This window comes from Apus apus, chromosome 1 (assembly GCF_020740795.1).
Source record: "Apus apus isolate bApuApu2 chromosome 1, bApuApu2.pri.cur, whole genome shotgun sequence".
Classification (NCBI taxonomy): Eukaryota; Metazoa; Chordata; class Aves; order Apodiformes; family Apodidae; genus Apus; species Apus apus.
This window is the reverse complement of record NC_067282.1, coordinates 183156912-183181874: the sequence shown is the minus strand read 5'-3', so window position 1 is coordinate 183181874 and position 24963 is coordinate 183156912. Positions and strand designations below refer to the sequence as shown.

The 24963-nt window shown below is 44.1% G+C and overlaps 1 non-coding gene and 1 pseudogene across 1 annotated transcript; one reads left to right on the top strand and one right to left on the bottom strand.

The window, feature by feature from the left end:
- Nucleotides 1-231: 231 nt before the first annotated feature.
- LOC127386464 (hyaluronidase-4-like) lies at nucleotides 232-24442 on the bottom strand (annotated as a pseudogene).
- Nucleotides 10723-10794, top strand: TRNAC-GCA (transfer RNA cysteine (anticodon GCA)). Its single transcript has one exon. It is a non-coding gene; the product is annotated as a tRNA-Cys (tRNA).
- Nucleotides 24443-24963: the final 521 nt, after the last annotated feature.

Here is a 24963-nt window from a genome sequence, read left to right as displayed (position 1 = left end):
AAAGCTGGGGTCAATACATGTTCCTATAACCTGTACGTCTTTAACTCAGCCTTAGAGGTGCCCCTCTCTGTGCATTATGGCCAATACGCCTCAGGTCACGGCTGCAGGGTTCGGGTTACCTCTGGGACCATGACATGTCCCAGCTGCAGAGAATGTGAGAATTTTTGATGTATCCAGTCCACCCACCATCCCTCTTGACCGACTGAAACCAGCCCTTTGATTAAGAAGCAGTTAGGAAAGATCTATCAAAGGCAAAGTAAGCAGGCAGATTGCTGCAGATCTTTTGGGTGAGACAGAGTCTGCTGGGCTCCCTGGATGGCCATCAGCAACTTTAACTGCTCCACAGTCAGTTCCTTCATAACTCTGATAACAGTGGCAGATAAATGTCTCTGCCATTATTTCCAGGGCTTTATTTGATGTTTCTGCTCTCACAATAAATCCTTGGTCTTCTGAGGCACCTACCTGGAAGCTCCTAGGATTCAAATGTAGGACTCAAATGTCAAGGCTCTCCAAGTTCTTCACACATATTCATTGTCCATTTTGCTGGAAACACACCTGCTGAGCACCTCAGCTGCTGCTGTGACATTGATAATGTAGGGCCCTAATTCAGAATCAACAGATTTTTGCATTTTTGTGCTCTTGCTTTTTAAATAGTAGAAAATAAATTTTAGCTGATGTGAAACAAACCACTCGATTTTTTCCTTTCTCTTTCAGAAAAATATGCAATATGTAAGCATCATTCGTTCATTCATTCAGGATAATTTAAATTTGACTAATATAAGGGATTATTTTTCATACAGAAAATATAACCCAATGGAGGTGCAAAGGGCTTTAGCAACCTGCAGTCCCTGGATAACACCACAGCCTGTAGATCTACAAAGAAGCCATGATGTACACTAGAAACTCAGATGGTGACAGCATGGCTGTGTGGCAAGAGCATGGGGGTCCAGAGCTGATGGAGATGCCTTTGTTGGAAGGAAGTCCACCCTCCTATTCACATTAACTCTGACAGAAACCACAGCTGAATATTTACAAAAATTGGCTGAAGTTATTGAATTTACTGAGGACAACTGAACACTTATTTTCAGCCATTCATTCTCATGCTGGATGTTTTTTTTATACGATCTGCCAGGAGAAGAGCAGCCCAGAACACTGATTTCACACAGCTTTAAGGACGAAGTAATTTCTCACAACAAAGTTTATGTGTGACTGTCTGAAAGCTCCAGGATGTGATGGAGCCTCAGAAATCAGTCTTTGATTGCAATGTGGCTAGGTCTGATATCACATAATACAAAGCTTCCATCTCCATCTGATCTCAACAGCCTGCTGCATTTTACTTGTCCACACACAGGCACAGAGCTCCCATAACCAGACAATTTCTGGGCACCACTGGTATACCTAATCTGGTCTGACTTGTGTGCTAATCAGGCTTTAGGTGATTTCCTGGTGTTTTATCCAGCTGGAATAGAAAATACTGAGAAGTGGTCTTCCAGAATGCCTGGTATTAGCCATTGTCTTCCTTCTTTGCCACTGGTTGCCTGTGAGCCTCAGAAAATCCTGTTGAGGCAGGAAGAATTGACCATGTTCCATGGTCATCCTGACTGGAGGACAGCAGAGATTGTTAATCAGTCAGCTCAGCTGGTACTGAGTACTCGGAACCAGTGCAGTCAGGTGGTGAGTATTAGAAGGGTAAAATGAGAATCTTATATGTTGCATTTAAATCAGGCCCAGGCTTACTTCTGAAGAAGTTGAATTCATATCTCACCAAACAACAATACCTGCAGTTCCCAGGCACTCTCCAAAAGTGTTAATAAGATCTTGCTACAGTGAAAAGGGTAAAGACATCACTGTCAGGATGATTCAGCATTTCACAGCCTATCTGAAGTAATTCAGTGGTTTGCTATGTGGCTGTCCCTTGGACTATGTTTTCTTTTCATTTTGGTCCCTATGTGTTGTATTTTATTGTGGCTAAAGGTTTGCTGTCTGGAGTACAAAGATTATTAGTCATAAGCTGTAAACATAGGTACTGCCTGAGATGTTAATAAGCAAATGAGCAAACACTGGGATACAATTTACTTTGATGCAAAATGTAATTATTTTGTATCTCATAAATTGCTAGAAACAACTAAAATATTTTCATTTCAGTGGGATTTTTAATGTAAGAATTCCCTAAAGCATTCCCTCAGTTCTGTTTTTGCTGATAAGGGGAAGGAGAGAGCCATTCTGCCATGTCAATCAGCTGTTTTCCCCATCCCTCTGCAATTGGAAAGCTGTGATTCCAAAGGCATGCATTGTTCTTTCTGCTGTCCCTAGGAGCTCACTCAGTGTATTGTAGAAACCTTAGCAGAAGTGACTGCAAATAAGCCCACACTACAGGAGGGTGAGGTGGGTTGATCCTGGCTGGACGCCAGGTGCCACCAAAGCTGCTCTATCACCCACTCCCTCAGCTGCACAGGAGAGAAAATGCAACAAAAGGTTTGTGGTTCAGCTTAAGGACAAGGAGATCACTCAGCAATTACTCTCACTGGTGAAACCGATTTGACTTGGAGAAATTAGTTTAATTTATTACCAATCAAATCAGAGAAGAGTAATGAGAAATAAAACCAAATCTGAAAACTCCTTCCCTCCATCCCTCCCTTCTTCCCAGGCTCAACTTCACTCCTGATTTCTCTGCCTCCTCCCCCTCACAGCAGTGCAGGGGATGGGGAATGAGGTCTGTGGTCAGTTGATCACACGTTGTCTCTGCCGCTCCTTCCTCCTTAGGGGGAGAACTCCTCACACTCTTCCCCTGCTCCAGTATGGCATCCCTCCCAGGGAAGACAGACCTCCATGAACTTCTCCAATGTGAGCCCTTCCCACAGGCTGTCATTCTGCATTAACTACTCCAGTGTGTGTCACTTCCACAGGATGCAGTCCTTCAGGAACAGATTGCTCCAGCGTGGGTCCCCATGGAATCACAAGTCCTGCCAGAAAACCTGCTCCAGCACTGGCTTCCCATGGGGTCACAGCCTCCTTCAGGCATCCATCTGCTCCAGCATGGGGCCCTTCACGGGCTGCAAGTGGATGTCTGCTCCACTGTTAACCTCTATGGGCTGCAGGGGGACAGCCTGCCTCACCATGGTCTGCACTACAGGCTGCAGGGAAATCTCTGCTCCAGCTCATGAGGCGCCTCTTCCCGCACCTTCTTCACTGACCTTGGTGTCTGCAGAGTTGTTGCTGTCACATATTCTCACACTACTCTCTGGTTGCAGACGTTCAGATCTATTTTTTTTCACCCACCATTGCTGATGGGCTTGACCTTGGCCAGCAATGTGTCCGTCTTGGAGCTGGCTGGCATTGGCTCTGTCAGACATGGGAGAAGTGCCTTGTCACAGAAGCCACCCTTGTAGTCCCCCTGCTACCAAAACTTGGCCATGCAAACCCACTACAGAGAGAGAAGGTTGACACTGTGCAACCTTAAATGAAAGGGAAAATGCAACACTTGCTGGATCTTCAGAATTTCAGATTCAGTTTTTGTGCTCTTTCTAGATTTGTTTCAGAGAGATGCCTTTCAACTGTACCTTTTCCTCATGTCGAGGGCTATAAGGAGAAGGTATTTGGTGCTTGGATGTTTATCCTTAATTGGAACAGTGATTAAGGATCAGCAACAAGTTAATTACTATGCCACAAGCACTGAAGATAAAAGAGCATTGATATGCAAGGGATTTCCTAGACACCATCATTGATTTAAGGGAGATTGAGGGCCACAGCACATCAAGAATCAAAGGAGAAAAACTTCACAGGAATTAGTTGCCTGAAGGGAAAAAGAAGTGGAAGCAGGTCATAAAATGGCAAAGGGGATGCACACCAGCCTGCAGCAGTTATTGATATTCATCCATCTTTTTCTTGCAGAGCAAGCTGGATAAAAGCACCAAAGGAGGTGCCTACCCTCCTTTAACGCCTAGGAATAGGCATTTGCCTTCAAGCCAGAGAAGTGCAGCCCCCAGAGAAGTGGAGCCCCTTACTGGGAATTTAGTGAGTGACAGCAGTGCTAGGGTGGTAGTGGGACCTAATTCGAGAGGGAGCTAATGCTCCTTTCCAGGCCAAGGTATCAGCTTCAGACTCTGTAGCTTGGCTGGAAGACTCAACATAGCCTTTAAAAAGTGAGCACAGCACACTTGCTAAACTCTGAAACACAGAAATTGAGACCTGCTGGTAGTGCAGCCAGTGTCTCCAGGGGAAAACTAAGCCAGGGCTGTAATAGATATGTCACGTTCCTTTTTACCAGGAAACATACTGTCTTCATCCAGTTTCTGTGAGGATGTCCAGAATGACATAAAGAAGGACTAGGGTAAAACACTTACCTTGGAAATACTTGTGTGTGTGTTCATGTGTGTTCAGCTGATGGGAGCAGTACTCCTTGGTCCTGGTGCACAGCTTGCCTGCTCTGAGGTGGTATGGCACTTTATTAAACATTTTTGAGCTGGGGGCAGAAAACCTGCTAGTTTCAGTTTCCTATTCTGATGTAACACTGAGCAAGTTGCTAGCATCTCTGCCTCAGTTTCCCTTCTATAAAGGTGGCATCTATCTGGGGATTGGTGATTGCATATCTGAGCAGAAGGTACATCAGAAGGATTAATGTATTAACCACCTCCTACATACTACATCAAATTGCTGAAATCCTTTTAATCCGTTCAAATACATGTTTGAGTGTAGCATAGTGATGAACTAAAGCAATAAAAATAGGTATTTGATACTGCATTTTTTCTCCAGAACACTGAGCTCTTTAAAGCATGTGGACAATTAACATGAATCAGCAGAGCTTGCCCAAGTAGGAGGTTTTCCATCCTGATGCACCATATGCAAGAACAGTTAAAGCATAAATGCAGCCCACATTGTTCCAGCAAAAACTTGCCATAGGGAGAAATAATAAAGGTTCATCTCTATAACCTAGCCAAGCATACACAAATCTGGGCAATGCATAATCTTGGGATGTCGTGGAGTAAACCCTTAGGATGTATTCACCCGAAACTGAGAAAAATGCCAAATGTTTTTACTGTTTCCAAGGATTTTCTTAATGCCAGTGGAAGGATACAGGGCTGCATTGCCATCCCAGAGCCAGGAAAGTTCATTGCTAATCAAAACTTCACTTTTTGGGCAGAAACAAGTGTAGTTATGATCACGGAAACTGTAACTGGGACAGTTAGGGTATAAATAGCATTCCCAGAGGCCCTTTGGTCTGCTTTTCATTCCTGATGCAATTGTTTTCTTAATAAAAGCTTTTACACTTTCTTCAAATGGAAGTCTGGCTGAATGTTCAACAACATTTGCTAAACTAATCCCTTCCATTTCAGTTATGAGTTTCCTGGACTTTCTTCTGTAGACATCTTTTGCATGCCAGTTGCAGGCCCACTGAGGTCTCTGGTGCTTCCAGGCTATGACAACTAATCTACTGATGTCCTTAGCTGGGATGTAAGAGTTAATGTCACAGCCAGCTTATTCCAGATGAGTTCGCAAACTGAAGTGCTGGGGTAGGCCATCATTAGCAAGAACTTCCTGTAATGTGTACCAAGGATAATAGCCGAGCCTATTAAAACAAAATATGGTCATGTTCTGCCCTCTTGCTTTAGCTAATGGGCTTCCAATTATATGGAACATTTCCAGCTCCAGTACAATGTTGTACCTTAGGGAGCATAGGTCTGTCAGCTATTTCGGGTGGCTGTGAAAGTTTCCCTCTCTGAAACCAGTTTGGTTTGATAGCAAGGGAGGTCCACATTTGTGCTATGCACAGCCATCCCAGGGGCTGAAAGGTGAATGATGCTTAATGGTATGCCATTGTTAGGCAGCATTTTAATTATTTTTTTTTCATGAGACAACATTAAGCAGATATCCCAGATTGTCTGTAGAACATAACAGAGGAGACATTAGTACTCATTCCATATAAAGCTGTAGAAGTTGATATCAGCCACTTCTAATTTATCTACCACACTGACACTGAAGAAGCAAAGTGGGTGCAATCTAATTCAAACAAAGGGGCAGATTCCCAGCTGAAGTAAATAAGCATAGGTCTGTGGAACAGAGTGCGCCCACAGCTGCTTGTCTCATCAATCCGGGTCTTACTGAAATAACCAAGGACATTGCCATCACTTCAGTGGCCCCCAAGGTGTCGTGGTGGCTGTAGCCATTAAATTAGAAAAGTTGATGAAGAATTGGTTTCCTTATTCTTCAATCTCTCTCCATAGTAACAAGGGTAACTGTAAAATCAAACCTTAGCTTTTGTCATCATCTTGACAGCTTCATGAACATCCCTGACTATCTAGTGCAGTGCCAGCTAGAGATACTCCAAGTAGTTCTAAACCTGGAGAAATATTTCAATGTAATTTTGCAGTACCATGAAGAGATACAAGTTCATACCCTGACAGCAATAAAGCAGATCCACAAATGCTTGCTCTGAGCTAGTTATTAGCCTGGCTGCATTATCACATGGAGTTAGTGCCTTCCAGTCCAGCTCCGATAGCTCTGCACAGCACTGCATTATGCAATGTGGACTTTGATGCTAAGGCCTGTGGCCACTGTTAAGAGCAGAATCATGAGTCACAAGCAGAAGAGAAACCAGATGTACAGCAAAACCTACATACTTTTACTATATGTAAGAGAGAGAGTCTTGCCCACACTGCAACTCTAGGATCCTCCCCGCATTGAAAACCCTGGGTAAATCCCATGCAGCTGCACAATCGGCCATCAGGGATGATTATGGATTAGTATTTGAGTCCTATGTTTTCTTCTTCCCCAGTCCTTGCCTACCTGTTTCTTTCTTCTGGCACTGTCACTTGCTGGAGGTGAGGATCATGAGTTTCACATGGGCAGCCAGATTGTTACGTGTACTACTGGGAGTAGCTCATCTCTGTTATCCTTCCTTTATCTCAAAACAGAAAAAAAAATAAATATCTGACATGGTTTTCCGGACCTCCCCACTCACCGATTTCTTTGCTATTTTAGGGTAGAACTAGCATGACCTAATTTCAGGTAAACGCAGCTAAAGTACCAACATCTGAGGTAGCCAACCAAGGTACTTTTAATAAGCCATGGGTTCTTTAGGATGCAGTTATCTGACAGTGTGACATAGCAGAGTTTTCTGAAGTATCCAAGATGTGCCAGGTCCTCCTGCTGATGAGGCAGGCAGCAGGACCAATGCAGTATGGTGTAGACGCTGCAGAATTCAATGTTTCATCAAAGCAGTCTCACCCTGTGAGAATCACAATACTTTAATTCTAACGAAGAGGAGGTCCAGGTTTTCAAAACCACTATCCACATATCCACAAGAGCTATATCAATATTAATACCTTTTGGAAAACTGTATTAATGAAAATTAGCCAAATTTTATGAGTATCTCTGAAAAAGTGTATACCATAACAATAAATCAAACTCAGCAAAGCCACTCAGTGCTTGTCAGCATTAGAGGCCAAATTGAAGCTTCCTGCTAGAAGAATATACAGCTGAAGCTGGAAGATTGCAGGCTTGCTCTCATGAGGACACAACCAACCAGAGGACCTGCTGTAGACAGTCAGGCTTGCTGTCCCATCTTCCCCAGAAGGATGGAAGAAAGAGATGAGGGGCTTCTGCCATTGCAACTGATCTCCCCCTTACATCAGTCCCTGTCTGGGATCAGCATAGGCTTTCCAGGAGGGCTGCAGGGAGGCCAGTGGTGCCCAGCAGCTTGTTCTGTGTTGCCTACAACCAACTGGGAAATAGAGAAATCTTGCCATGCTGTAACATTGTCACTGAACACTGCTGTCAGAGTTCACAGAGAATCAGAGCTGTAAGAAATTCCTGCAAGAGGGCAGCAAATACCTACAATTAACTTATTTTAAATTGCAGTATATGATTCTAAATTGCAGCAGGTTCAGTTACCCCTGTGAGAGCTGCACCACCATCCTGCCCCTCTGCTCCAATGTCTGGCACAGTCTGGGTGGGGAGATGTCACAAGCTGGGCCGGACACATTCCTCTGGTGTTTTACCCCAGCTTTTTAGGGAGCACTTCCACTGTAGGACCTGTGTCATGTGGCACAAGGTGCCAGCAGCGTGTGTGTTGTTCACCCATGCCCTGGGGCTTAACTCATGGCTCATGGCACCGCCCAGTGCACCACAAACCCATGGGCAGACAGGCAGACAGGCTCTGCGCTGCCCAGCCAGGCTGCACCAAACCCCATGGGCTCACCAGGGGCTGCTCTTGCTGGGCTCTGCCTGCAGGTGGGAAGTAGGGAGGCTCAGCACGGCCTGAGTGCTGGGTCAGCACATGCCTCCTGGGGCAGGCCTGGCAAGGGTGCAATTAGCCCTACGCTTTGCTGCACGCTGCATATACTGATTTACTGCCCCAAAAACTCTCTGAGCTGAGACTTGGGAAAGGCAGTATTAGCAAGCTGGAGGAAAAACAAACAAGCAAATAGAACCTCCCAAATAACTACAACAATATCAACAACAAAACCAATACTAATATCACTAGGTTATTGAAGACTGGGGAAGTGGTGGATCAACCTGCCCTCTGAGAAAAACTAGTCATGGGGGGGAGAAAAACTAACATGGATAGATTTTTGTAGTCACTCTGTTATTAAGGAGGAAACAGTTATATTCTGTGTGAGGGCAAATCACTGAGATGTGCTGACTTCTGATTTTGTTCCATTTAGTGCATTAGTCATCACAGAAGCACACACATGCTTCAGCTGGGGGCAAGCTTTGAAGGTACTTGTTTGCAGCATGCAGAAAAGTTGTCCCGTGCCCAAACTCTGCTCAGTACTTTATCCAAGCTTTTCAAATTTGCTTCTAGTTGTGCATTATTACAACACGCTTACAAGTTCTCCTCTTTTTGCTATGTATTTCTTTCATTTATACCTGTCATAGATGACAAAAACCAGGATTAATGTATCCAGTTATACCTGTTCTGCTAATTATATTTTCCTCTCTAAACTGAGGCAACATGGGAGCAGCCCTGCCTCTTGGTGTCCAGCTGACAGTGAAAATGCACAGTGGGCGGTGATTCCCAACAGAGAGAAAGCAGAAACCGAACATCTTTACTAGACAGCAAACACCTCCAGGTAAGACTGAGCAAAATCAGCTTAAAACAGCCAGTTCTGAATTGAATAGACATAGAGAGTACTTGAACCAAATCACAGGATATTGCTGAAAAAAAAATAGCTGGCTAAGTGATAAGAAAAAGACTAAGCATTCACCAGATGGTATACATCCTGAATCCTTCTCCCCCAATTAATCTAGAGCTGATAATACTAGTACTTTCAAGCATTTATCTTGTAATAAAAATCCTCCTCCAGCAATGTTGCACTCTTCATATCACGGGATTAGAAAAATTGCAAATGAAAAATAAAGACTATGAACATTTCTCCTTTCTGGTTACCATTGTTACAACAATATGACATTGATGTAGCACAACCTTGATGGGCTTAAAAGCTGTCTCGACAGGCAAGCTGGTCACCAAATACCCTTATCAAAGACGTGCATGGTTTTAAAAATAAGAAATTTCACACCCACAGAGATACAATAAAATCCCTGGATTTTTACAGGATAATCCTTTTGTTGACTTTTTATCAGCAAAGCTAAAGCTGATACACTCAGAAGTCTGATGAGCTGGAACAAGTTTTGTCCAGCTGAAGTCATACTGTCAGCAGCAAACCTGGCTCTCTGTGCTGGATCTAGATTTGGAAGCAACGTGCTTAGAGGCTGGTGAATGACACTGAGAGCCTCAGAGCTTTCAGCAGCATTAAGGAGAACAGTATGGGAGGATGCACTGGGAAAAGATCATGCCCCCATGACTGTGCAGAACAAACACCCACACGCACACAGGACTGATTACAGCTTGCACCCAGTACCAGCAGAGTTGGATAACATTCCTTTCTTCCCACTCCTACAGAATAGCTGTAACAAAACCACGAAAGGCATTTGATTTCCTCCTCCCTAGCTGAGTATTGCATTAGAACTAGATGTTATTGTTGGAGGAAATACAACAATTCAGTGTTGTCAGTCTAAGGGATTATTGCAATTATTTTAAGCCAGGGGTCATGTAAACCTCTGTAAGCCTTATGTGTGGATGGAGATTTTGAACAAACCTAATGAGCCTCTCTCAGTGCCTGTCTCAGCAACACCTCTCCATCGAGCTCTTAGCAGCAGCTGTATGACCTGCTGCTTTCCTGGGAGCACAGAGGGAACCTTTTGAGGAACTGTTGCTGACTCCTTTTGAAGCAGCTGGTGGGTGCTGGGAACTAATGGACTAATGCCTGCCTAACAGGAAAAAATCTAAGTGCAAACATAGCAAACATGAATATTTCATGCCCAATTTTCAGCTTCTGCAAATCAATAAAAATATACTATCTTAGATCAAAAGAGGTTGTGCTCCTTTAAGAGCAGAGAAATCACAACAAAATTAAATAGGAGATTGCATTCTGGAAATCACAAATCAAGTGTTTTCTGTCAAAAGTGGGATAATTCTAACACTTAAATTATCATCTTCACTGCAACTGGGTCAGTTTATTATCAGGTTTTTAGCCAAGTATACTCAGAGCTGAGTATTGCTGCTGAGATATCAATGCAACAGCAGTGCTTACACATCACATATTTCCAATTCAAGGTGCATCAGTGTCTGAATTCCTACAGATGCCAAGGGAGAGTTTGTCTTATTTCTTTCTACTTCTAGGTTTAGAAAAATTGTTATTTTAAAAAATGTTTATGACAGGTGGGGGTATAGCTCAGTGGTAGAGCATTTGACTGCAGATCAAGAGGTCCCCGGTTCAAATCCGGGTGCCCCCTCATTTAGTTTAGCAATCTGGACATCCGTAAATTGATGGGTCCAGATGGGATGCACTCACAGGTGCTGAGGGAGCTGGTGGAAGCTATTGCTAGGCCACTCTCCATCATCTTTAGTAAGTCCTGGGCAGCAGGAGAGGTGCCTGAGGACTGGAGGATAGCAAATGTCACTTCAGTCTGCAAGAAGGAGGACTCCGGTAACTGTAGACTGGTCAGCCTCACCTCCATCCCTGGAAAGGTGATGGAACAAGTTATTCTTGACACTATCTCTAGGCATATCAAGGATGAGGGGGCCATTAAGAGCAGACAACATGGTTTTACCAAGGGGAGATCATGTTTGACCAATCTTATAGCCTTCTGTGAGGAAGTAACTAGGCGGATAGATGATGGTAGGGTGGTAGATGTGGTTTATCTTGATTTCAGTAAAGCATTTGACACTGTCTGAAACAGCATCCTTGTAGACAAGCTGAGGAAGTATGGGCTTGATGATCAGGTAGTGAGGTGGATCAAGAACTGGTTGAAAGGAAGAAGTCAGAGAATTGTGGTCAAAGGGACAGAATCTAGTTGGAGGTTGGTGACTAGTGGAGTCCCTCAGGGCTCGGTACTGGGAACGGTACTGTTCAATATTTTCATCAATGACCTGGATGAGGGAACAGAGTGTGCCCTCAGCAAGTTTGCTGATGACACTAAACTGGGAGGGATGGCTGACACACCAGAAGGCTGTGCTGCCATTCAGCGAGACCTAGACAGGCTGGAGAGTTGGGCAGGGAGAAACTTGATGAAATTCAACAAGGGCAAGTGTCGAGTCTTGCATCTGGGGAAGAACAACCCCATGTACCAGTACAGGTTGGGGGCTGACCTGCTGGAGAGCAGTGTAGGTGAAAGGGACCTGGGGGTCCTGGTGTACAGGAGGATGACCATGAGCCAGTAATGTGCCCTTGTCACCAAGAAGGCCAATGGCATCCTGGGGTGTATTAGAAAGGGTGTGGTTAGTAGGTCAAGAGAGGTTCTCCTCCCCCTCTATTCTGCCCTGGTGAGGCCACATCTGGAATATTGTGTCCAGTTCTGGGCCCCCCAGTTCAAGAAGGACAGGGAACTGCTTGAAAGAGTCCAGCGCAGAGCCACAAAGATGATTAAGGGAGTGGAACATCTCCCTGATGAGGAAAGGCTGAGGGAGCTGGGTCTCTTTAGCTTGGAGGAGACTGAGGGGCGACCTCATCAGTGTTTACAAATAAATTAAGGGCGAGTGTCTGGAGGATGGAGCCAGGCTTTTTTCAGTGATGTCCAGTGATAGGACAAGGGGCAATGGATGCAAACTGGAGGATAGGAGGTTCCATGTGAATATCAGGAAGAACTTCTTTACTGTGAGGGTGACAGAGCACTGGAACAGGCTGCCCAGAGAGGTTGTGGAGTTTCCTTTGCTGGAGACATTCAAAACCCCGCCTGGACACTTTCCTCTGTGATGTGCTCTAGGTGATCATGCTCTGGCAGGGGGGTTGGACTAGATGATCTTTCGAGGTCCCTTCCAGCCCCTAGGATTCTGTGATTCTGTGATTTGTCCAAATTCCACAAAATAAAATCTGATGCCGAGATTTAAGAAAAAAGTACTTATCCTTGGAGCAGTCCAAAGTTTTCAAAAGGTTTCAGTTCATGCTTGTGCTAATCAGCCACATGTGGGTACCTGTAGGTACTGAAAAACTTTGCAGGTTCTTTGTGCATGACTCAATTTCACCAAGCTTGAAGAAGCACTTTGTTTAGAGCAGTGGAGTGACACACACTGGCCCTGCATCCATCCTGTCCCCCCAAAGGCCAGCTTGCATCTCACTAAAAGTTAGTGCTCCCTCATGGCTCCTGCTGCAGCCCACTGAAGGTGAGGAGGCAAAAGAGGAAGACCAGCATCCCCAGCAGGGCAAACAGCCGCCACCAGTGCCTTGGGTCCTTCCCATGCCAAGGCAGCCCAATACAGGAGAGGCGATGCCTGCTGTGAGCCTGTTGTAACATCCCCATGGGAAACCTTGTGCAGGAATGGAGGGACAGATTCCCTGAGCATTAAAATGCTGATATTGAAGCTCACTTCCACTCCCTGCGGGGAGGGCCATGAGCAGCTGCACATGGGGAACAGGGGTACCAACACAAGGTGAACACAAGTGTCAGCTTAAGAATATCCAGCTGTCCTCTGTACACAACCCACTGCAGCTGAGGAATGAGGTGTCAGTCCCAGAGGGTTTCTACAGGATACTTCCCTCCATCCAGTGGGAAATACAGGGTGAGAGAACACAAAGCCAAAGTGAGAAGCAGCTTCAGTAAAGGAAAAAAGCTAAATACTTTTTTGTTCTGCCCTGGAAACCCAGCATCTGAAGGCGCAATATAAAAAATTCTCTTAATAATCAGCTGTCTAATTGACTGAGCAGGTTATTACTAGCACAGAAACAAACATAATTTTTTCCAAAAGCTGCCCACAAATGTCAGACTGCTTGACTGTCTGAGGAGAGAAAGCAGGACCAATACTCTGGGCTGCTTTACTTCTTGCACATATTGGAGAGCATTTTAAATAAAAGCCAGGAGAATTCTTGTTGTAATAAAAGAATGTGAAAGGAGATTAGACTCTCTTGTAGAAAACAGGCTGCCAGCATGTTAAAATATTATCCTAAGCAAAAAATAAACAAAATGTCTGAAGAGGCTACATTTATTGTTGAAATAGGAGCAGCCGCATGAGCAGTTTAAAATGCTGTCCTTTGAAATTATAGAAGTCTGCTTATTTTTAGCTTGTTAGATGCTGTTATCTTCCTGTGTAAACGTGGTTACGTAATGGACATAATCCACACGGCAGCCAAGGCCGTACGTGCCAAGCTATAGGGTTACACAACTGCCTCCCAGCTCCTTCCACCAGGCAGAACACACAGCCTCGCACCCTCCTAACTGTGCTGCTGCTTCTGCATCAAACTGAGGTGTTCTGACACGTGTGTTACAATATACCATGCACAGCCTCATTCTTATATACACATACACATGCCCTTGTTTTCTTGTTATAGATTCAACAAGGTTTTCATCAAATCAGCAAAATACTACCTTGGAATTAATCTGGTGACATTACACAAGGGATAAACTGGTGTGTTTTAACTATTAAAAGCAGCAAAGTTAAATCTCGAGCACATGCTTACTTTGGGAAGCTACTGAAAGAGCTCTCCCTCTTTTCTAAAGTGACCTCTAACTGCTCCTGACTGCTTTGTGCTTTGGTATGTGGAAAGAATGTGGTGCCATTGCTGAACGAGAACAACTCAGAGGCTTTAAGCTTGTTAAGCCCTATGTGACATCATTGTTTTTCCTTGGATTTTTTTGAGACTGGACTTCTGCTCCTGAGAAGCTGTACTGTTTCCAGCCAATATCATTCTTCGAAGTGTACGGAACTATCGTTTCCAACTTATTTTTAGAGTAACCCGTGTTTGCAAGCACTCCCACTCTCTAAGTCTGGCTCAGATTGACAGGAAATTACTTTTCCTGAAGCATAAACAAAAAAGTTGTGGCTGCTACAGCACCTTAAGTGTATCAAAGTTTCTTTCGTGAAGCCACTTGTATGTCTTCTTATACATAATGTGAAGTTTTAATTCTCTTTCAGTGCAAAACTGAGGCAATTTTTAATTCAAGCAACATTTTTTTACCTTAGCAATTTTTAACAGAAAGAAGGCACACACGCCTATTTATGCACAGTGTTACAAATCCAAACTGGAGTGAGTTTGCATTCTGTTGGTTTTGTCCGTGAGAGTTGTTAATACTTTGTTAAATAAGAAAATCATTCCTATTTTTACAAAGTTACTGACCCTAGCAGAGAACTTTTTATTTGGAAAAAGCTGATGAAATACAAAAATGCCAGTACGACTATGCTCAGCCAGTGAGCCTTTCTCATCTTTTTTCTCCTTTAAGACTCAGTGGCAAAAGGAGACTTCAGAAAATATGTTAAATATCGATGTTCCCAAGTTGTGCCTCTCCAGATGAATTTGACCTGCCCTGCCTTTGGCATCTGGTGAGGCACCAAAATCTGGGCTGGCCACCTCAAGCATCCTTCAGCTTTGGGAGAGCCCAGCAGGCTCCCTGGCATGGCAGTACTCCCCATCCTTGGACTGTCCTCTGTCACCCACCAAGGCACAGCAAAGAGGGGACACCACCAGGCACTGTCTCTGCCTTGCCACATGGCCCTGGAGGACAGGTTGGGTGAGCTGCAGCCCATGCTGCCAGCTTCATACCAAGGCTGCCAACTCATGATGTATCTTCAGTGGCAATGCTCAACCTGTAGCTTTGCTGCCACTTCCCTCTTGGTTTTACCCACTTTCTTGGCCCTGGCTCAGCTGTGTGAGCTGCAAAATAAGTCAGACAGAGGAATTAATCTGACTTCAGGAAAAAGCATTGTGAGGGGCATCTTTTTTTTAACACAGCAACTTTTGACCTGGATGGTTTCCCAATCCAGGTCAGCACAAAAACACCCAGACTGTGTGCCAGCACAAAAAGGGGAGACCACACCATGATACAGGGATGGGGGTGAAAGGAAAGGTTTGGGATGAGAAGAAGATGCTAGTGGCTAGTAAGACTGCAGCCCCACACATCTATCTGCCAGACTGAAGTGGATGACACAAGTCCCAGCCTTTCCATACATTTTTGAGTTGCTAATATCATACAACACCCAGCACTGGTGAGAGAGAAAAGGAAATGAACACAACATTTCTTCAAATTTCCAAGTTTTGGAACGCTAAATCAGCAAATTTGAGAAAAGCTGGGAACGTGTCAGTCATGCTTCTCTTGGTATGGTTTATGCTCCAATGAGAAACAGAGGATTAGAGGACTCTACAGCTCAGCATTTGGGAAGAGTAAAGATTTAGACTCTGAGTCTGCTATCATATTGAAGCAGAGGTGGATCAGATTAAATACTGCAAATCCTTGTTCCTATTATCTCAAGAAACCAGTGCCCACTTCCCAGGATCAACAATGCTTAAAGAGCCTGTTCTAGCTAAGGACACCATCATAAATGTTATAGCACAGTTCTCTGCTGCTTCAGACTCTCTCTCCTCCAAACAATTCCAACAGAGATAGAAATTGGATCATGTCTCTCAAAAGGCTGAAACATACAACTAGACCGAAAAAAAAAAAAAAAAGTAAAATTTTGTGTAACAGAATTATCAGGTAGGACCTACAATAATATTAAATAGGCTGTAATGTAAAATGCACTTTGCAAAGCTTTCTCTACCTGCTACTTATTATGTGTACTACAGTAGCATTTGGAGTTTGGTTTGATCCAAAGCACCATCCATATTTTAAATAAATAAATCATCAAGATTGTAAATATATGATACTGTTTGGGAGGATTAATGAATCAGGGAAAAAAAAAATAAATTAAAAAAGAGACATATTCCTTGCATTCCAGGTAGCTGGTCTTTGCAGGAGAGCCTATTGATCTGAATTTGGTTTCAGTGTTCAGACCTGGATTAAGTGAATCGATTAGTTCATCACTTATTTTGAAGACATACTCATTACCATGCTTCTTACTGCATTTCACATTTCTCCATAGGGAAGAAAAAGAAAAGATGTCAGTAAACCCTCCACTGGATGAGTCCTGAGTTCACCAGTGAGTGAAAAGCACCCACAAAAGAAGGGAAGGGAGCAAAGGAGCCTTTGGACTCCTTTGCTTTTGTGGCAGCTGGTGAACTGGCGCTGCAGGGCGGTGCATCCTCTGTGGTCCTGCTGAGCATTGGGCTCCAGCCAACCATGCATGGTCCCATCCTGCACCCACCCTAGCACAGGGCACTGATACAGCATCACACTGTGACCTGATAGGTGGTCTAGGGTCTATGTAGTCACCTGTGGAGCTAAGGAAATCAAACATATCCTGATTTTGGTACTGGCCAGTGTAGATAGTGGTCCCACATGGAAGCACATAAGATGTGGGAGCTCTTACACATATCCGTGCAACCTCGGCAGCACAGCTGCCTCCAACCACGCCGCTGGCAGCTGTAGCTGTACAAAAACTTCCAGGGACACTGTCTAATAGTAAATGTTATTTTCTTTACAAAAGGGAGTGTTCTAACTACGTGGAAAAAAAAAAAATCTGTAAAATTACTTTCACTTAGATGCTTGGTGCCATCAATAACTATTAAGAAGCCCGGACCAAATTCTAGTTTTGGCCTGCTACATAAGACAAAATGGCAACGAGGATGCAGAACTGGGCTTGTAGTTCTTCACAGATATATGTGAGCCAAATTCAAAGACCTTTGTTTCCAGGTAGATGTGCTACCACAGACACTCATACACTCCTCCGTGTGAAGTGGTAACCAAGACCAAAGAGGAACCACTGGGCAAATATACACCTGACACAAAGTGAATTTTTGTAGGGCCCTGTCATTGTACCCTAATAGAGAACATCACAAACTGAATCAGGAATATTGCCACTTCACCCACAACATTTGTAGGTTTTGTATAAACTTCCCACAAAGTACCAGAGCTTTAGTAGGACCTTATGTAATTTTAATTGAATTTATTCTATAAAATAAATTGTGTATAGAAATGTCTACAAAGGTTATTCCTATAAGCTTATAGAAATTATGGAAGCACTTTACAAAACATCACACAACATTTTAAAAACACATTTCACTGATACAATGCATGGGCACTACAGGATTTTCACATCACCCTCGATTTCAGCATTACACAAAGCAGGGGTATCCAGTTTAAATATACATCTGTACTAGTGACAAGTATTTAGCAAAAATGGGCTAATCATTTCTATGCTCTTAATATGCTGAAGTATGTGTAAGTTCCCCTTGAAGTTTAGCAAGATCTGAACTCAGTGCAGGAGATAAAGCAGAATATATGTTATCAGTAAAATGTATTTGAGAAGGTAACCACCCTGGCTCCAGTCTGAAAGCATAGTTCCTAACAACTGTCAGTCTTTCTAGACTTTAATCCCTTCTCTCCCAAACCAAAATAATGACATTTTTTACTTTAACTTTTATTGTCATCCATTGCCATTATGCACTACAAAGCAAAAGGTCAGTAGCAAAGTTCTCCTGTAGCTTCTCAGCACGTCATTACAGAGTGACTCACTATAGCTAGTACTAAGTCTCTGTTTAACTGAAGTCACTCACATTTCTGTGTCTAGGTTTAAAGGGATCATTGCAGCCTTAACACATCCACTGCAGGTCAGTTATGAGCTGGCTTGAGTGAATCTGAGCATTGCAGTTCACACCAGCTGTGAATCTGGTTCCGGCAAAAGAAAGAAAGCTTTTTTGTGGGATTAGCATGAAGAAATGTTCAGACATAACAGGAGATTACAAAGATCATAGGACATCCCAGCAGATTATAATGCATAGAGACTGTGGCAGACACATGGCTGACAGGAACCTTACACTTCCTTCCTGTTGACTAACAGCTTCTGTTTACACGTTCTACCTTGCTCTATGATAGGCTACAAGCTTCTTACATTTTCTTACAAGAATGTCAACACACATCTGTATCTCACATACCTTCATTCCCTCAAACTTGTTTATCTTTAACTGTCAAGGGCACAGCTGTAGTTTGTCGAGATCAAGGCCACACACAGCCCATAGCTGATTGCCCACAATTCCTCCTTTTAGTTTTTCAAAAACAAAGGCTGTGTTTACCATCGTCTGCAGGGCCCTTTGCAGAGAAGACAGCAAACACGGCACTACCAACAAAATTACAGTGACGATACACAATATTGACAACCCTGTTTGCAACAAGCTCTTTACCTATCCCGATACATTCCAACCTTCCAATCATTTATTCAGTCCAAGAAATCCATTATCTTCTATGATCTTCTTGGTGGTTTCCATCAGTTCTTGGATCCGTCTGTGTATTGGTTTTGAGTTGTCTTTCAAGTCCGTACAACACATTCTGTCAAAGTCTTCACATCCATGTCCATAAACTAACAATAGAAAGTCAATACCAGTGTGATTCTGCAAAACAGCACGGCGAAGACTATCCACATCAGTTGCTAAGGCACTCAATATTTCAGAAGTCTCATTGGCCCTTTTTGCTACAAAGCATGCTAATTTATTCAACTCTACCAAAGCTTTTGTGGCTGCAAGCTGAAGCAAAAATAAACAGCAAAGCGCTCCTCAGCATTCTATGAATCTACTGTCAATAAAATTTGACGTCATCTGTTGCAATCCTCTTGTTTGCCTGTGGTGATGGGTATGATTTAATATCGATTTCATGCTGGGGGTTAACATACTTAGTTTCCCTACATGGACCTACATAATGACACCATGCAGAGCTGTTCTGATATATTGGGATACTGGGAGCAACATTTTGAACTCCAGTGCCATTCCTGTCCCATTGATCAAAGCCTAGTCTATAGCTTAGATAGACACATCCTTCTGCTGACAAAGTTCCCAAAATATCTAATTCTTGTGGTTCCAGTGCTTGAACAGGTAGCCAATCGTCCCACATATCCCAAGAATCAAAGCAGCTTTGTGCAGTTTTACAGTTTACCTGGGAGCTAAGCTTTCCTCTAGTTACATTCTGCATTATCAGAGCGCTTTCAGTGCCATTCAGAGGCACCCCTACCAAACATGTATGAAAAGGATGCTCAATCTGGGCCATTGAAACACAACATTTTGTTTGATTCAGGGCATGTAACAATGATACAATGAATATTTCATCTGTTCCATGGCATCAGGCGAGGTGCCTTTTGTTCTGTCGTCCCTACGGTCAGCATCCAGGACAGGGCATACACACCTGGCGAATCCCAGTATCTGTGGAAACACAAGCATAACCTCACCCCCAAATGACAAGGTCCCAGGGGCCTTCTTAAACTCAAGTCTGAAAGTTGTGAACCCAAACAGGGGCACGCGATCACACTAGATCCCTGTCAAAATGCAAAGAAGAAAAATGAGTTATAAGAGTAGGTACTGTGCTAGGAGGAGGAATAGTTAAATGTTTCATTATATATACTGCTTTCCACACTCGTGCTTGTGGAGTTTCACCCAACATTCCCCCTTTTTGTTTTTCAAGCAACGCCTTGTGGGACTGTTGTGTGTGCTCTAGAATGGCTTGACCCGTGGGAGAACGAGGAATGCCAGTAATATGCTGGACACCCCATAACTGCAAAAACTGTTGGGTCTGGTTAGCAGTGTAGCCAGGGCCATTGTCTGCTTTTATGGTGGCTGGGATGCCTAGGGCAGCAAAAGTGCTGGAGCCAATGTGCTACAATATCCCTGGCTCATTCTCCACTATGGGCAGAAGCCCAACAGGCTTTAGAAAATATATCTACAGAAACATGGACATACTTTAAGTGACCAAACTCAGCAAGATGGATCACATCTGACTGCCACATTTGCAAAGCTTGTAAACCACGGAGATTAACACCTTTGGCTGGGAGATGATATGCTGCTGACAGTCTGAACAGGAGGCCACAATACCCTGTGCCACTGTGGAAGAAATATTTAAACTGATGTTGAAGGGCATGCGCACCTTGGTGAAAAAAGCTGTGTGATTGTACAGCTTGTTTCACGGTACCTGGTACAGGGGCTGCCCACTCTGGGGCAGTTAACATATCTGCTCCGGCATTTCCTTCCACAATGAATCCTGGTAAATTAGTGTGGCTGCAAACATGAAAGGTATAAAACGGTGCAGTTCTGCACTATAAAGCATACCATAAAGCTTTCAAAAGATGAATCAATGCTCTGTTATTTATTTATTTAAGATGGCACAGTCAAGCTGTTGGACAATTTTGCACACATACTGAGAATCTGATATCACATTGAGATTTTCATGTGGACAGGCTTCAAATGCCATGATAACTGCATGCAACTCCACTAGTTGTGGAGATCCATCTTGATGCCCCGAAATGTCATGCCATTGGCCATCCTCTTTCCAAGTAACAACTGCTTTCCCTGTTTTCCCTGATCCATCTGTAAATACAGCGCGTCCTTTGAGGGGTGTTGGAGAACATAAGGATGATTCTGCTAAGGTCAACTCTAAGTCCATCTGGACAAATTTATGTGCAGGATGGTGCAACAAAACCCGACCAGGAAAATTTAACATGGCCATCTGCAACAGAGCACTATTGGCTAAACACATTTCCAAATATTGAGAAGTGAGAGGCAAAGTGAGAATTGCAGGATCTCATCCAGACAGTTGGATGCAGCGTTGCCTGGCCTTACAAATTACCTGTGGAATTAGATCAATCTGAGTGGTTACAGTTTTCTTTCTCTGATATGGTAAAAAGAAACACTCCAAAAAGTGTCATGGATCTTCCCACTCTTCAAGCCGTTGAGCAATAAGCCCAACCAGATGATCATGAGACAACAATACATACAAACTAAGAGGAATAGCAGTAACGACTCTCCAGGCCTTCTTTTCTGAAACGGCAATTTCCACTTGCTTAAGTGCTGTTTCAGCCTCTGGTGTGAGGCTCCAAGGAGATAATAGGTAATAATAGAAGTAATAGGAGATAACAGTATCTCCTTTTAACAGTTCAAATAATGGAGCTAGCCAGGTGTTAGATAGCCCTAACAAAGGCCTTAGCCAATTGATAGCTCCCAACAATTTCTGTAAGACATTCAAGGTTCGTACTGACTGCTGGGTGGCTACAGTTTGTGGCTGCACAGTTTGATCTAATATTTTCAAACTGAGATATTTCCATGGAGCCTGTTGCTGCACCTTTTCTGGTGCGATTTGCAACCCGTATTTCCTCAGACCCTCAATTACACCAGGCATTACAGTTGTCAACTTGTCAACAGTGGGTGTAGCAATCAAAGTATCATCCACGTAATGGTAACAATATACGTTCTGAAATTGGTCTCACACACCCGACAATGCCTGTGCCACATACCACTGGCAAAGAGTGGGACTATTTTTCATGTCCTGAGGTAGAACAGTCCAACGAGATAACTTCCCTGGCTCACGGTGATTAACTGCTGGCACTGTAAAGGCAAATTTTGGAGCATCATCAGGGTGCAATGGAATAGTAAAAAAACAGTCTTTAAGATCTATTATACAGATGTCCCATTCTGCTGGAATCATAGAGGGGGAAGGCATTCCTGGCTGCAAAGACCCCATACTGTTTATAACATCATTTCCCAGATTTCTTTTTAATTACAAATACAGGGGTATTCCAGGGGCTCTGTGACTGAGATGGCTGTGGTGACATCCACTCCAGCGCTCCCCTTTGCCCAGATTGTAGTTGACTGCATAGGCTTGGAAGGGACTGCGCGGATGTATTTGTGTCTGCGTGCGCATCCCCAGCGCACTCCGCTTCCCATTTTCCAGAGGTCCTCTAGGCGGGAGAGCTTAGCCCTGCTTGTTAAACTTAGATCGACACAGTTTAGCAAAATGTCCTACTTTCCCACACCATGAGCAAGAACCATTTGACACTAATTTACCATTTTCTCTGGCTGCAAATGGACATTGCTTTTTAACGTGACCTGGTTGCCCTCATTGGAAACAGTTTTTCATTACTTTTACTACAGCAGCAAACATTTTTACCAATTCTGACATTTGATGTGCTGTGGTACCAACTTTACTACAAGCTTCTATCATGTTGTCCTGGTTTGAGCCAAGATGAAGCCAGTTTTTCTTTTGCTGATTTTTTTTTCTTTTCAGTGAGCTTTCTTCAACTAGCAACTGTGTGTTCTGCTAGGTTGATAAGGCACTGGAATGTTTTTATAATTGCTGGGCCCTCAAGGCTGTGCCTTTGCTCTGCCGGCTCAGACCCTGCAGGGAGATTTGTGGCCCCCCCATGGGAGGCTGGGTTAGATGGACAGCAAAATGGGCCAGAGGTATTCCATTCCATATATCTACATAGGCTCAGGGGGAAGGTCAGAGATGACAGAAGACAACTTCCTTCCTTCCTTCTTCTCTCTCTCTTCTCTTCCGTTCATGGCCAGCGTCTGGGGAGAACACCATCTGTCCATCATCGTCGACCCATCGACCTCAAGCCCTCCTGACCCTCGTAACTCTCTGCCTTTCTCCAGCAGCAGCTCCGGGATTCCTCAGAATTGTCTCATCTGAGCGGAGTGCTGTGGGAGTTGCTGGGGGTGGGGGGAGGCGAGAGGCTTTTGCCCACACCTCTGTAAAATCACATATATATTCTCTCATATCACCCCTTATTATTCTAATTAAAGCTGTGCAGCTCAGTTTTCAATCTAGCCAAGTCTCTCTCTTTTTCTCTCTCTCCTTCCCTACTTGGGTGGGAGAGGGAGGGGATCGAGAGCATTGTTGTCAAACTGAGTCAAACGGTGACACATGTCTACCAGATTTGGATTTTGTAATGGCAACAGTACTTGTTTGCAATCTGCATTAACATTATCTTTAGCCAGCTGCAGCAACAAGGCCTCTTGAGCTGGAACATTGTTCACCTGTTTTGCAATTGCATCTCTGAGTCTGTCAATAAAGCTTTCATAAGATTCATCTGGCCTCTGTTTTATAGATGTCCATGGCTGTTGAGGGGTCCCTGTATCAGGGTCGTGTTGCATAGCCAAGACAGACAAATCTTTTCCTTGTTGTAAAATAGATGAACACAGGCGGGCTTACAGTTGCGGGGTATTTAAAGGAGGATCACCCATCAACTGCTCTGGCCTGGCCCCAAAGCCTGAATCGTCTTGAGAACGATTCAAATTGGCCACAGCTGTTTCATTCACTAGTCGGCGCCATCGCGCTTCAAATAAAAGTAACTGTGTTGGTGTGAAGCAAATCTGTGCCATGTTACGACACAGTCAAAGGGATTTAGTTCATTAGAAAAAAACATTTGTAATAATGATTGAGCATAGGGCGACGTAAATCCATGTTGCATAACCGTAGTTCTTAATTCACGTATAACACTCCAATGAAACGGATCCCTGCCATCTCCTTCCTCCTGATTACCAGGAATAACAAGGCAAGCCAAAATATCACCGGCCAGTTCCACTTCCCCTGCCTCTTTAGCTTGCTCATACAGTTTTTTCCAAAATTTGCCTCGGTCTGTGCCTTTAATTGCTACAGAAACAGGCTGTAAAGTTAGCAAATTCTGAAGGGGGGGACCGGGGGGCCGACACGTCACTCCGTCATTCCCTGCAGGGGCTGAAATCACGGACTGTAGAGTTAGGGAATTCTGAAGGGGAGGGGCAGAGGGCAAACACTTCACTGCCCCATTCTCTCCGAGGGCTGATGGATCTATTAAATACGAACTCAGAGGTTCCTTTTTTGCCGCTTCCTGAAACTCTTCCTCTGATTCGGGGGTCAACGGGGGTAACGAGCACAATTCAGGAGGTGGAGGGGGTGGGAATGGCATGTCCATGCATGCAGGGGCCATGGGAGCCGATTCAAAAGTTGCTTGCACTAGGGCAGGCAGCGCTGGTGCCGCGGCTGCAGCTTCCCAATCCGCCTTAAGCTGTTTTAACAACTCCAGCACAGGCCGCCAAGTTGTTAACGACTTTGTGGCCATTTCATTCCCCTTTGTAGCTGCATCCCAAAGCACACGCCCCGCCTCCTCCCATGTCTCTATAAGAAAGGCTGTTTGCACATCAGCCTGCACACCGTTCTTCTTGCACCAGACAAGCAAAGTACGTAGTGCACACTCATCGTATTTTATGCCCCGCTTTTCCAGCATTTGTAGCAGAATGGTTAATATAGACCTTTCTTCTGCTAACATCTGCATCCCCATGTTTCTGTTCCCAGATGCTCACCTTTTCTCCCCAAACGTGTCTGTTTCTTCTGTGACTGGACTAGGCTCTCGATCCACCGTGTTTTGCTCACCTGGGCTCCGCCGCTGGTTTATCTCAGGTTTGCAGTCACCGATCCCTTTCACAACAGGGTCACCATTTGAGATGGACACACAGCTGACACACCATGATGGTCACGAGCACCAGCGGTTTATTAAGGGTTGCACTGCATTTTTATAATTTGCTCTCCTGTCCAGGAGCCTTACACTTCCTTCCTATTGGCTAACAGCTTCTGTTCACACATTCTATCTTATTCTATGATAGGCTACAAGCTTCTTACATTTTCTTACAAGAATGTCAACACACATCCGTATCTCACATACCTTCTTTCCCTCAAACTTGTTTATCTCTAACCGTCAAGGGCACAGCTGTAGTTTGTCGAGATCAAGGCCCCTCACAGCCTGTAGCTGATCCCCCACAAGAGACATGTTAGGGGTTAAAGTTATTTAGGGGAGTATCAAGA